This window comes from Oryx dammah, unplaced genomic scaffold, assembly GCF_014754425.2.
Source record: "Oryx dammah isolate SB20612 unplaced genomic scaffold, SCBI_Odam_1.1 HiC_scaffold_11050, whole genome shotgun sequence".
Classification (NCBI taxonomy): domain Eukaryota; kingdom Metazoa; phylum Chordata; class Mammalia; order Artiodactyla; family Bovidae; genus Oryx; species Oryx dammah.
In genome coordinates this window covers 4934365-4949087 of record NW_024080444.1, presented here as the reverse complement: position 1 = coordinate 4949087, position 14723 = coordinate 4934365, and the positions used below count along the sequence as shown (strand labels likewise).

The window sequence follows — 14723 nt, the reverse complement described above, 5'->3', positions numbered from 1 at the left end:
AGCCAATCCTAATGGAAATCAACCCTGAATACTCATTGGAAGGACAAATGCTGAAGCTAAAGCTCCAATACTTTGGCCACCTGATGCCAAGAGCTGACTCAATGGGAAAAGACCCTGATGCTGGAAAGATTGAGGACAAGAGGAGACAGGGCAACAGAGAATGAGATGGTTGAATGGCATCGTTGACTTAATGCCCCTATATGGGCATTAGTTTGAGCAAACTTGGGACAATAGTGAGGGCCAGGGAAGCATGGCATACTACAGTTCATAGGGTCACAAAGAGTTGGACATGACTTAGGGACTGAAAAACAACAACACAAAAATGTGTTTAAGAATGTTTGTGGTAACGTTTTTATCATAATAGCCAAAAACTAGAAATAATCCTAATGTCTGTCAATTGATGAATGGATAAACCAAAAGTACTGTATAATTAAATGGAATGTTATTCAACAATAAGAAAGTGAAGTCTAAAATGGGAAACATTATGAATTGACCTCAAAAAATTTATACCAAGTGAAAGAAGTCAGTTGCAAAAGGCCACAGTGTTTATCAGAGGATGGGGTGGTAGTCAAAGAATATGGTGTGAATGCTGATGGTTATATGGAGCTTCTTCTTAGAGTGATATAAGTACTTGGAATTAGGTAATTATGATTATTTCACAACTTTATGAATACACTAAACATCATTGAATAGTACACTTTAAAGTGTTTAATTGTATGGTATGTGAATTATATGTCAATAAAAATACCTGTTTCACACAATGTTATAAAAATTGGCAAAATATTTCTAGAATTCATGTGAAAGAAACCATATTGAAGATCAGCAGAAATGATGTTTTACATGAAGAATCAAACTGAAGTCTTGCTTTACCTCAGTTCAAGACTTATGAATCTCCTATTTTAAAAAATATTCTATTTAAAAATTTACATATATAATAAAATTAATTAAACATTAATTTATTGTTAATAAAATAAATTTATTTAATTAAAATTAATAAAACAGAGAAGATAGTTAAGAATAGACAGGTACAAGTGAGTACTTTGTTTGATGGGAGGAAAAGAACTTTAAAAATAGCTGAGGAAAAATTGATCTTTTAAAATGAATGAATTGGAAATGTTTCTAATTGAATGGGAAAGACATGAATGGATCTATTTCTGGAACCATATGCAGATTAAATTTCTGACAATTTGTATATCAAATGCAAAACTCAAAATGTTGTCAAAATACTTATCCTCAAAGTTTAGGTTAAGGAATATTTTTTAAGGCACAAAAAGCAGCAATCATAGCATAATGTTAAATAATAAAATGAAAAGACAATCAGATCTATGCACAAAATAGCAGCAAAATATATGAACAAATAATTCATAAAACAGAAAAATGGGCCAAGAAACTTGTTAACTAAATGCAAATTTTATAAAAAAGGATAAACTGTTTTATAATCATTTTATTGAGAAAATATGACTATGCTTTTGAAAAGATAGCAAAGTCAAACTCTTCTTAGGTCTAAGAGCTTTGCAGCATAATATCTTGGACATCTTCTGCAATTGTAAGCTTGAAAAAGTACATATTCCAAAATCCATAAATTCTATAAGCATCTCTTTATCCTAGAAAAATGTTTACCTATGTGTAAAATAAGGCTTATAAAAGCATGTTCTATAGCAAATGACTGGGAAAACCAACATAATTAACAATAAAGGGTAAAAATGGAAAACGGAAATAAACCATGGTAATAATTAAATATAAATGTATCCACGTGTGTAAAACTACAAAAGATAATGGTGAATTAAAGACTTAGATATAAGACCATGTCTAACACATTTTGACTGCATTTGTGTAGATATACAAAATAATAATCTATGATATTTATGGATACAAATATTAAAACAACGATAAGAAGAATGTATACCATGATCATCACAGGAGCTTTATTGAGACAGTGCACAGGAAAATAGTTTCGAAAAAAGTGAAGCTTCAGAACCCAGCGAGAGACAACAGGACAAAATATTAACTTTTGCTAGTTGTGTTTTTTAAATTGTTTTGTGTTTTATGTTTGAATTTTTCACCTGAAAAATGCATTAAGAATTAGCCAAGTTTTAATGCTCTTGTATTTTTAGTTTACATACCAACTATATGATACAAATTAAAAAATAAGTCATCTGGCATTGTTCTGCCTAAAATTAAAAGGAATCTCTCCGATACTTTGCCTTTATGGTGTGATGATGTGTTCGTCATTAAATGAGGTGTCCAATAGGTGAAAGAGTAGGAAACTACTTGAGGGAGAACATAACCCTTTGAGTAAAAGCAGCTACTTCTTAAATTAATCATGACAACCAGCAGTTGAGCTTTTTATTATCATATTCTATAACTTTTACTTCGTATCCAGAACAGTGAGGCTTTCCTTCTGAGATTAAGAAATAAACTGAGATACCCTTATAATTTTCTTAAAAACTGTATGATGGACTTATTATAGTGATCATTTTGCAATATATACATATATTATATCATAATGTGAGCCTGAAATTAATATAATGTTAAATGCCAATTATATCTCATTTTAAAAACCTATATTTGTTGGGCTTTCATGTTGGGGAACACAGTAATCCAAAGAGTTAACAGCACAGGGAGAGGAAAAACAAATGAGAACAGAACTATAGATTGAAGTTCAAATATTTTTTGTATTTGAGAAAATTTTCTTCATTGTCTTGAAAATTCTAAAGGGACACTTCTTTTCAAGAGTCACTTCTGTTGAAAAAGGGAGGAAAAAAAAAATCTAGCCAAGATTAAAAGAAAATGTCTGCCTCAAAATAAATGAACTAAGGCAGATATGTTCTTACTTTATTCAGTTTGATTGGCTATACAGAACTTTCCCTAAATTATTCTTAGTATCTTTTATGCTGCATTTGTGAATATAATAAAAGGCCAAAAAATGGAATAAGTACCAATGGCATATCCTCTTTCTGCTTGCAAACTGTTTAATTCACAATATTTATTGAAATTAAGTAAATAAAACATTACCTGAGACCTAACTTTTAGCTAGCCATCCCATGAAATGTTTCTTCAGTGCATTATCATATAATAAAAGCCTTCTAATTAAAGTTCCAGTTTTAAAAGTCTTAGTGGAAATAGCAGTTTTCTTTATTTCACCTTATCAATCTTTGAGTCCTGATTGAAACCTGTATCTGTACTAGGAGGTCACTGTGTTGCAATGAATATGAAAAAAGCATAAAACTTAGATTTAATAGACTTGGCTTAATGTTCTGGTTTACATCCTGCTTCCCTCATTTCTATTAGGTAAGACTAGAGAAAGCATCATAAAATATTAGTAATTTCATTTTTATAAGTCTTATTTTTCTCCCTGGAAACCAATTTCATGTTATACATCTGTTTATGAATCCTACATTTTCAGGGTCTCTAAAAAGTTCTGTTTTTTCAAAATTCAAATTCTTCCCTAGCCATCAGACCTATTTCATGATTTTCCCTACCACAGCATTTGCATTCCTTAATACAAATCTAACTAATTCCCTGTATTAAATTCCCCTATAATATATGAGATTTCTGTTTTATTGACATCAAACAATTAAAACTTCTATAAAGATTCAAGTAAAATAGTTAAATAATTAGCCTTCTAGTAATTTGATAAGAATTGTGACAAAAATCTATCTATCCATTCATTCAATAAGAAAAGTAGAATGGTCTTTGGTTAAAATCATAAACTCTGAAAAAAAATAAAAATAAAAAAAAAATAAAATCATAAACTCTGGAATTTAGATTCTTTCGTTACAATCCTGGCTCTGCCAATTACTATGTGGCCAGAGAAAGATCACTATATTTGGGACATTTTCTTCATTAACTCTATGATTGTTTCCTAAGTTTGTATACTGAATTCGTTGCAGTCCTTATAGATAAATAATTGAGATGACTGTTTTACCTTGGGGTTTATTGTCTGCTAGAAAATGTAGATAATTCAACAATAATTATGTTAAGTTTTATTGATACTGAAATATTTGTCTACAGCAAAGTTATTTTTAATTTTGTTTTAAATATGAAAATAATCTAAGTGTTTAGTAAAGTATGAGAGATTAAAATGTACTCACGATTAATATGTTTATATGCAATATAATGTAGCCACTCTCCAAATTTGTCAGATTTTAACATCTTACTCCTTGTTTCAGAATCTAGTCTGTTTTCACCACAACTAGAAGTAAAAATATAATATATACAAGTGAAACATCTTGTATTTTCCAAGTCCCCCCACAGATCCCTTGATTTCTCAGAGATAACTGCCATAATCAGTAATTTATAGGTTACATATCCAGCTGGTATGTAAGATATGTGCATTATATCATTTGTAGACATTTAAAAATTGTTCTTCAAGATATTTCTGTCATTTTACACTTCTGCCTTCCAGGAATATTTCTCTTGTACTAGATTGTTGCTTTTATTTGGTCCAGTAGACTAGATTATTGCACTATTGTGGCTGAGGGCCAACTGTGACATCGAGGGCCAACTGTGACATCCTACCTTCCAGGTCTATCATTGTAGAGCTTGACCAACAAAATACTAGCAAATGTAATGAAAACAGAAGCTTCAAATATGCTCATACAGATTTTTTGTGATTAACCTGACTTGCCATGGGGAGAGCATGCCCTACATGGTGTGTTCAACAACTGGTATGGTTGAAGCTATTGTTTTATTAATAAGTTCCATAACAACTAATGCACTTTATCTGACAACTAACGCCAGTTATTTTTCTCAAACAAGTTATATTTAAGGCTGGATTATCTCACTGTGCTATGGTGAAACTTTACAGCAGAACTCCTTGACTCTAAATATAATCATGGATTGTTCATATTTTTTTCATGGAAACTGAAAGTGTGAGTTACTCATTCATGTCTGACTCTTTGTGATCCCTTGGACTGTAGTCCACCATTCTCCTCTGTCCATGGGATTCTGCAGGCAAAAATACTGGAGTGAGTAGCCATTTCCTTCTCCAGGGGATCTTCCTGACTGAGAAATCAAACCCAGGTCACCCACATTGCAGGCAGTTTCTTTACCATCTGAGCCATCAGGAAAGCCCCAATAGTGACCACACTACTTGACTTGATCAATGTCTTTCATATGCCTTTCCTCTAAAAGAGAGTTCAGATATCATTATCCACTGATAATTGACCCAAGCATTCTTTCATTTCCTATTTGCTTTAATTGTTGAACTCCAGAGAGTGTATTTGTTCAATTCTTCATTTTACCTCCTTTAATATGGACATTAATTACACATGGCTACTCTAGAATTCAGTGTAATGTCAATGTTGTTCGTTCTTAATAAATCTATGAAATATATCTGGGAAACTCTGACAGTGCTGGGGTAGAGCTACCTATCTTCACCATCATCCTCAGGAACACTGTTGGATACCAAGAGATTTGCTTCATTAACTGACAAAAATAATTATAACTGAGACTACTCATATTTATGCTCAAGTCCTCATTTTGCTGATATCTGTATGACTGAGATAGAGCCAACTGGGATTGAGACTTCATTTAGTCTCTATTGTAAGACTCCAAATTTTATTCAGTTTTCATAAAAGCATCTTGGGGTATTAATGGCCTGGCTACAGGCAGAAATATTAATATTCTTAGAAAGTTTGCACTGGTCTTATCCACATTTGTTCCTGTGTCTAAAGATGTAAGATGTTTACAGCTTGATGGCAGACCACCTAACAGCTCTGTGAAGGAGTTGATCCATAGTGTAAGGATCCTAAATCCAGACTCTGTGGTTATTTATCTACCCATAATTTATTATTGCTTCCAGTAAACCTTAATTGACATGTGCACACAAACCACATGTGTTTCTGACCTCCAACAATTGCTCATCTTGTTATTCAGTTGACTAAATCAATGATTACACTTGTTTGATCAAATCTTTACACTGATTGAACTAAAAGGGACATTACAAACCTAGTAAACGTTTTGCTTTTAGGAACTGGATTTTATCGTATAAATTCTCAATATCCCAAGCATTCTTTTCCAGGGAAAATTTATATATCTGTCACACAAGTGTATGTTCCTCGATTCTGTGTCTCGTCACAACAAAGATTTGGAGTGATGGACATTAAAGCCCCCCCGGCGAGTCACAGCTCTCAGGTCTTGGATAGACCATGTTATAACTCTCAGGTCTCAAATGGACCGTGTTATAGCTCTTAGACAAATCAGTGTTACAGCTCAGTGTTACAGATCTATTTTATTTAGAAGATAGCAGGAAAATCCATCTTTGAGGTGTGAGGGCACATCGATCTAAAGACACGAGGAGAAGAGTGCCCCAGCGCGTGGGAGAGAGCGAAAGAGAGCTAGCTTTGGCTCTTCTATTTATATGTTTATCTCTCCCTGGGCTTGTCCTATGTAAATTGGGCCAGCCAGGAGTGTTGTTTGTTTTACCTGAGATTCTCATTCCGGTCCTTGGACCTTCTTTTCTTTCATTTTCATGGGCTTTTCCCTTCCTTGTCTTGTAGCCACCGCCATTTTGGACTCCTTTTCCCTGTTCTACCTACCTAACATTCCCTCCTCAAGAGATGGGAGGCCCAATTCTTTGGGAATAGGGGTGTCGAGGTCTTTCTGGCTACTTCCTGCTGAACTGGGGCAGCGAGGGGTATTAGGCCTTCCCCTCTTGCTAGTCTCAAGCCTCAGAGTCCTTATAGCGGTGTCCATTTAAGGGTGAGTGCTATTTTCTGTGGTCGGCTGTAGTTTTACATCTTTGTTGAACTGGCACTGTATGTTGTAGCTTGTTGACCTGGTGGCAGAGGTTTAGCCTCTATGGTCTCAAAATTGGAGACTACTGCATACCCAGCTCTTCTTTTTCCATACAAGACAAAGCTGCTTCCATCAGTGTACCAGATTTCCTCAGGATTGGTCAGAGGATCTTCTGACAATCCTTCTCGGGGCTTTGTCCAGTGGTCCAAGGTTTCTAGACAAGGGTGAAAGGGGAGAGAGCCCTCGGGGGTAGGCAGGAGAGTGGCTGGGTTAAGAACCTCACAAGGGGATATAGTGAGGCCTGGATTTTCCATCAGCATTACTTGATATCTGAGGATTCTTTGATCAGACATCCATAAATGGCCTCTCCCATTTAGGAGTTGTTTTACTTGGTGGCTGGAAAAATAGTTTGCCCCCAAAGGAGGGTTTTAAAGCATCTTCTATCATGATTTCAAGAGCTGCAAGATTTCGAAGGCAGGGAGGCCAGCCTTGGGTAGTTGGATCGAGCTTTTTGGATAAGTAAGCTACAGGCTGGGGCTCAGATCCCAACCTTTGAGTTAACACTCCCAAGGCTATTTCCTTCCTTTCATGGACATAAACTTGGAATGCTTTTTCTGGGTCTGGCAACCTCAAAGCAGGTGCCTGAGTTAAGGCCTGTTTTAGTGTAGCCTCTGCCTTCTTTTGAGGAGTTCCCCACATCAGTGGGATTGAATCATCTCGTCCCTTTAAGCTTTCATATAGGGGCTGGACAATTAGACCATAGTTGGGTATCCAGATTCTACAATATCCAGTTAGGCCCAGGAAAGCTCGCAATTGTTTTTGAGTCGTGGGGGAGGGCAACTGAAGGATTCCTTGTACCCGATCAGAGGACAGCCTCCTGGACACGTGTGTAATCTGAACTCCCAGGTAAGTGACCTTTATCTCGACCATCTGTGCCTTAGCATGGGAGACCTTATATCCTCTTTCTGCCAAGAAGTTTAGAACCTGAATTGCATGTTGTTGGGCACTTTCCTCATTTGGAGAGCAGATTAGTAGGTCATCTACATACTGTAATATTTTCCCATTAGCTCCCAGGTCCATATCTAGGAGATCCCGGCTAAGGGCCTGTCCAAACAGGTGGGGGCTATCTCTGAACCCCTGAGGTAATATCATCCAAGTCATCTGTTGGTGTTTTTCTCCTGGGGCCTCCCACTCAAAGGCAAAAAGATATTGGGATTCTTTAGCTAGTGGTATGCAAAAAAAATGCATCTTTGAGATCCAAGACTGTAAACCACTTGGCACTGGGTGGGATTTCTCCCAAGATTACATAGGGATTGGGTACTGTGGGATGGAGGGGGACTACAGCTTCATTTATGATCTGGAGGTCTTGAACCATTCGCCAGGTTCCATCTTTCTTCTTTACTGAGAGGATTGGGGTGTTACATGGTGAACTGGAGGGGACCAATAGCCCACAAGCAAGAAGTTTATTTATTAAAGGCTGTAGTCCCTCTCGAGCCTCTCTTTTGAGAGAGTATTGTTTCCGGTTAGGAAACCGAGTGGGATCTCAGAGGACAATGATGACTGTTTCAGCTTGGTGGGCTCATCCAGGAATCCCCTGGTCCCACACCTGGGGGTTAATTTTGTCTTCCCATAGTTTTTGGTCCCTCTCTGTTGAAGGTGTAATGGGTTGCTCAGTAGTAACCAGGAGCTGCAGGGCTCTAGGGGCTGAAAAACTTCCCATCACATGGGTGGTTCCCAGTTTAGTGAGTATATCTCTTCCCAATAAGGGAGTAGAACACTCAGGGACCACTAGAAACTGGTGGGAAAATATTTGTCCATCCCAGCAACAAATAAGTGCTCGGGTGAATCTTTTAGTAATTGCTTTTCCTGTAGCACCCAAAATGGTACAGGTTTGGGAGGAGAAGGGTCCGGAGTAGGAGATCAAGACAGAGTAGGTAGCCCCTGTGTCAACCAAGAAATTCTCGGACCTACCTGCCACATCCAGTTGCACCCTTGGCTCCAGCCCCATGATGGTTATCTGTGACAGGCGGGCTGGCTGGAGTGGGCCGCTTCAGTCCTCTTGAACCATCGTGAGGGTAGGCTTTGTGCTTGACCTTGAGGCTCTTGGGTCCCGAGAGCACAGTGCCGCCCAATGTCCCAGTTGATGGCATTTGTGGCAAGCCGTTCTAGGAGACTTGTCACGGTTTGGACACTCTTTGGCCCAATGTCCCACCTGTCTACAGATCAGGCATTTGTCTCATGCCTTGTCCTTCAAGGACTCGGGGTTTTGTTCATAGGGCTTTTCTGGAGGGCGGCCAGCATCTGGGCATGCCTTGTCTCTTTCTTTCTCTCCTTCTCCTGTTCTCTGTTATAAAAGACATTGGTGGCTGTCTAGACCATCTCATCTAAAGAGGCAGCGGGATCCTGCTGTTGTAACTTAATTCTGATATCTGATGCACATTGGGACAGGAATTTGTCCTTTAAAATCACCTGTCCCTCGTAAGAGTCTAAGTCCAGATTGTAAACTTTTGGAGTGCCTCTTTTAGCCTTTCCAGAAAGGCAATGGGGTTCTCATTGGGCTCCTGAGTTATTGCTGAGACTGGGCACAGTCCCACGAGTAATAGGCTTCCTTCTGTTTCCATGGGTGGACTTCCTTAGGGGTGAGTCTTTCTGAAGCTTATCCTACTCAGAACTGTTGCAACCTGAGAGCCAGGCATCCCTGGGTCAGAGTGCAGATCTCTAGGCAGGCTGAGACATGACAACCTCCTAGAGATCGAATCCCAGGCAGGCCGAGGCATGACAGCCTCCCGAGTATTGGGTCCCTAGGCAGCTCAAGGCGTGATGACCTCCTGGGACCCCTGGGGCTAGCGGATCCCTGAGCAGGTTGAGGCGTGACAACTTTTCGAGGACCAGATCCCTAGGCAGGTCAAGGCGTGATGACCTCCTGGGATCCCCGGACTTGAGTTGGGCTTCCCCAAGATCTCCAGTGTGACCATTACTGGGTAGGATTAGGGGATTGGATATTATAGAGTGTGGGGCCCTAAATGGGAAACCTTAAAAAAGAAGGGCTAGCTTTGCGGTTTAGAGCTAAGATGGCACCTGGCGGAAGAGATGAGGGCGCGGCCTAAGTTGTCTGTCAAAACTCTTGATTGGTTTTCTTGATTTCTGTGCACGTAGACAGCACATGATCACCATAGACTCCTGTTATAATGATGGCACATGATGATTTGACCTTTAATGTGATTGGTGCAACTATGGAAAGTCCCTCACAAACCCCTCCCTGCTTGCCTTTAAAAACCAAGAGCTTACAACAATAAAGTGGAACTGCTTAGACGGAACCCCTGTCGCGTCTGATTGTCTCTCACTCGCCAAGGGGCTGGGTTGGCAGACAGCAGGCTCACCTCTCCGTGGGACCCCTCGGCTTTGCTGAGGGAAGTTCCACTGCCTCTCTCTTTCTGCGGAGCGCCCCCCACAATAGAGTATTTCCCTCCCAAGACCAGTTATTTTCTGGTTGTCTTTCCAGAAGATTGTAGAGGCAACCTTGTGGGTCTGGATGGGGCTCAGGAAAAGAGCATAAAATAGGAGGGAAGGGGGCAGAGCACAACCTTTGAAAGAATGACATAGCACAAAGGTATAATGTAAATCAATTTCAAATCAATTGGGTCTAAGATGACAAGTCAAATTCAAGTAAACCTTAATCGCTAATCTATAAGCCAACAGACACACTCAGGTGGCAGGACAGCTCCAAGGCACTGTGAAAAAGAAGGAGGAGTGCGTGGTTCCCCAATGGCTGGGATGATCCTCCCATTCATTAGCATATGAATTCACCCCACTGGCAAAACGGAGCCAGGCCGAATTCCAGTAGAGTATCCTGTAGAGTATCCTGGCCAGTATCCTGTAGAGTACAGCGCTTTTTTTCTGAATCTTAACAAGTCTACCTCTTATCTATCGCTTTGACTCTCAATGAATTTTTGTAATGAGACCTCGGAGCCTGAACTTTATTAATTTTGGCCGGACTTGAGTCCCAGGAGAGAGCTGAAGGACAGGAGGAAAAAGCAGTGGGAAAAACGTGCCCAGGAATCCCCTTCATAGCCCGCCGGAAAATTTGCTAAATATCTGACCGGTGCTCACCGTTTTTTTTGGTCTGATCCTTGGCACAGAGAAGAGAAAGGACAGAAGAACCCCCACCGGCTTGTGTAACAGCTACTGGGGCTCAGCAGACAGCGCCTTTGGGACATGCTGAGGAGTAGCCTCTCCAGAGTCCCTCAATTGTGTCCCCTGCCACCTGCCTGTCCATGGGAGGTTTGAGGAAACAAAAAACGAAAGGTTGTAAAGGAATTAAGATTTTGTTAGGCATGTCCCTCCAGCCAGAGGAGCGAGGACCTCTTACCTTAACTGGAGGTCTTTTGGGATCTGAGACTGGGCCACATGGGCTTTCCGCTGTCCCAGTTTCCAGCACGATGGGCCTTCCCCTGTGCTGGATTTTCTTCACATTTCGCCTCTACCATGGGAGCTTCACTGAGTTGGGCTCTGGCTGTGCTTGGTCTCTTCCACGCGGAGATTGTTTCTGCCATGTTACCTCCGAGTCACGGCACCATAGATGTCACGCGAGTGTGTGTTCCTCGATTCTTTGTCTTGTCACAATGAAGATTTGGAGTGATGGACATTAAAGCCCCCTTGGCAAGTCACAGCTCTCAGGTCTTGGATAGACCTTGTTATAGCTCTCAAGTCTCAAATGGACCGTATTATAGCTCTTAGACAAATCAGTGTTACAGCTCAGTGTTACAGATCTATTTTATTTAGAAGATAGCAGGAAAATCCATCTTTGAGGTGTGAGGGCACATCGATCTAAAGACACGAGAAGAGCGCCCCAGCGCGTGGGAGAGAGCGAGAGAGAGCTATCTTTGGCTCTCCTATTTATATGTTTATCTCTCCCTGGGCTTGTCCTATGTAAATTGGGCCAGCTAGGAGTGTTGTTTGTTTTACCTGAGGTCCTCATTCCGGTCCTTGGACCTTCCTTTGTTTCAATTTCGTGGGCTTTTCCCTTCCTTGTCTTGTAGCCACCGCCATTTTGGACTCCTTTCGCCTTTTCTACCTACCTAATATATCCATGCTAAATTGAGACAAAATATTATTAATCATGCACTCTGCTTTTGAACTATTTTCTTAGGCTCAAGCAGGCTGCCTTGAACTTGGCATATTTCTAGAACCAAGAGATCCTGTCATATTTCATCTTGAGGACAATCATTCTTCAGAATAGCAATTGTCTAGCTTTCTTACATGTCCTTCTCTGTAGTTTATGACTTAACCAGTTTCACAGTTTTTACTATTTCCTAAGTGGGACACCTCTTCATATTAGGCCATCAACTGAAAAAAAAAAAAAAAAGTATCTACAATTGATGTACATTTGCTTTCCAAATGAGGTTATTACTTCATTTTCTCATGCGTACTTTCCTAAAGTCTCTAAACTTCAATTAACAGCATTTAATTGGACTTTATGTCTTGTTATCGTTGCATGCTCCCTTGGGGATTTTGTAAAATATATACTATATATGTTCATCATTCAGAACTTTGGACATGCATCTATCAGTATTTTTTTTTTCTCTCTACAAGACTATACATTTGTAATTCTAACATATTTCTCCCAATTCTATCTAGAGGGTAACCTATATTAGGAGACAAAAATTGCATCAGTTCTAGATGTGGCAGATACATCAGTTTGGCAAACCTGTCCTGCCTGCTTTCTCCATTTTTGATAAATTCCAATTAAGGGAGTGTTTTGTAACTTTTATTGTGTCAAGGATCTTTTTGGAAGTTTTATGGTGAAGCCAGTTTTATGACCCCCTTTGAGTGAACTCCAGGAGTTGGTGATGGACAGGGAGGCCTGGCGTGCTGCGATTCACGGGGTCGCAAAGAGTCGGACACGCCTGTGCGACTGAACTGAACTGAACTTCTTATAATATTGCTAAAACTATAAAATAAACCAATAATATTGATATAGTTATCAAATATTTACTATTATGTTTCTTTATTAATCTATTTTTATTAATATATAGCTCTTTGTCTAAAAAACTGACACAATTTTTTTTAAGATTTATTTTTGATTGAAGTAACTAAAGAGCCTCTTGATAAAAGTGAAAGAGGAGAGTGAAAAAGTTGGCTTAAAACTCAACATTCAGAAAACTAAGATCATGGCATCTGGTCCCATCACTTCATGGCAAATAGATGGGGAAACAGTGGAAACAGTGACAGACTTTATTTTTTTGTACTTCAAAATCACTGCAGAGGGTGACTGCAGCCATGAAATTAATAGACGCTTGCTCCGTGGAAGGAAAGTTATGACCAACCTAGACAGTTTATTAAAAAGCAGAGACATTACTTTGCCAACAAAGGTCTGTCTAGTCAAAACTATGGTTTTTCCAGTAGTCATGTATGGATGTGAGAGTTGGACTATTAAGCTGAGCACCAAAGAACTGATGCTTTTGAACTGTGGTGTTGGAGAAGACTCTTGAGAGTCCCTTGGACTGCAAGGAGAACAAACCAGTTCATCCTAAAGGAAATCAGTCCTGAATATTCATTGGAAGGACTGATGCTGAAGCTGAAACTCAAATAATTTACCACCTGATGTGAAGAACTGACTTATTGAAAAAGACTCTGATGCTGGGAAAGATTGAAGGTGGGAGATGGAGATAGAGGATGAGATGGTTGGAGCATCACCGACTCAATGGACATGAGTTTGAGTAACCTCCATGAGTTGTGATGGACTGGGAGGCCGGGTGTCCTGCAGTCCATGGGGTCACAAAGAGTCAGACACTACTGAGTGACTGAACTGAAATGAACTGAACATTGGTTTATACCATTGTGTAAAATTCGTGTGTACAATATTGTATTTTTATATTTGTGTAACCCACAATATTGTTGTTGTATTAGTCACTCAGTCCTGTCCAACTCTTTTGAGACCCCATGGACTGTAGCCTGCCAGTCACCTCTGTCAGTGAAATTCTCTAGGCAAGCATATTGGAGTGAGTAGCCATTCCCTTCTCTGGGGGATCTTCCTGACCCAGAGATTGAACTCAGGTCTCCTACATTACAGGCAGATTCTTTACCATCTGAATCACCAGAGAAGTCCAACCCAGAGCATGCTTACCACCAAAAGTTTAGTTTCCATCTGTCACCATACTACAGTTGGTTCCTTTTTCCCCTTTTGTCCTCCCCACTATTCCTTTCCCTCTGGTAACCACTACTCTGTTCTCTAAAACTTCTGTTTGTTTGTTTGTTTGTTCATTTACTTTGTTTTATTTATTTATTTTTATATTCCACATATGAGTGAAATCAGATAGTATTTGTCTTTCTTTAACCTATTTCATTTAAGCATTATACCTTTAAGGTCCATTCACATCACAAATGGCAAGATGTTATCTTTTATGACTGAATAGTATTCTATTATATACATATACCACACCTTCTTTATTTATTCAGCCATGGGTGGGCACTTACGTTGTTTCCATATCTTCAGTTCAGTTCAGTTCAGTCACTTAGTCGCGTCCCACTCTTTGTGACCCCATGAATCACAGCATTCTAGGCTTTCCTGTCCATCACAAACTCCCAGAGTTCACCCAAACACACGTCCATCGAGTTGATGATGCCATCCAACCATCTCATCCTCTGTCATCCCATTCTCCTCTTGCCCTCATTCTTTCCAGCATCAGGGTCTTTTCAAGTGAGTCAGTTCTTCACATCAGGTGGTCAAAGTACTGGAGTTTCAGCTTCAACATCAGTCCTTTGAATGAACACCAAGGACTGATTTCCTTTAAGATGGACTGGTTGGATCGCCTTGCAGTTGGATCTCCAAGGGACTCTCAAGAGTCTTCTCCAACACCACCGTTAAAAAGCATCAATTCTTGGATGTTCAGCTTTCTTTACAATCCAAATTTCACATCCATACATAACCACTGGAAAAACCATAGCCTTGACTAGACGGACCTTTGTTGGAAAAGTAATGT

General features: G+C 39.6%; 1 long non-coding RNA gene across 1 annotated transcript; it reads left to right on the top strand.

Annotated features, from left to right (window-relative positions):
• The first annotated feature begins 6702 nt into the window (after positions 1-6702).
• On the top strand, positions 6703-14262 carry LOC120860256. Its single transcript, XR_005720289.1, has 4 exons — positions 6703-6784; positions 9238-9240; positions 11692-11699; positions 14247-14262. It is a non-coding gene; the product is annotated as an uncharacterized LOC120860256 (long non-coding RNA).
• The last annotated feature ends 461 nt before the right edge of the window (positions 14263-14723 follow it).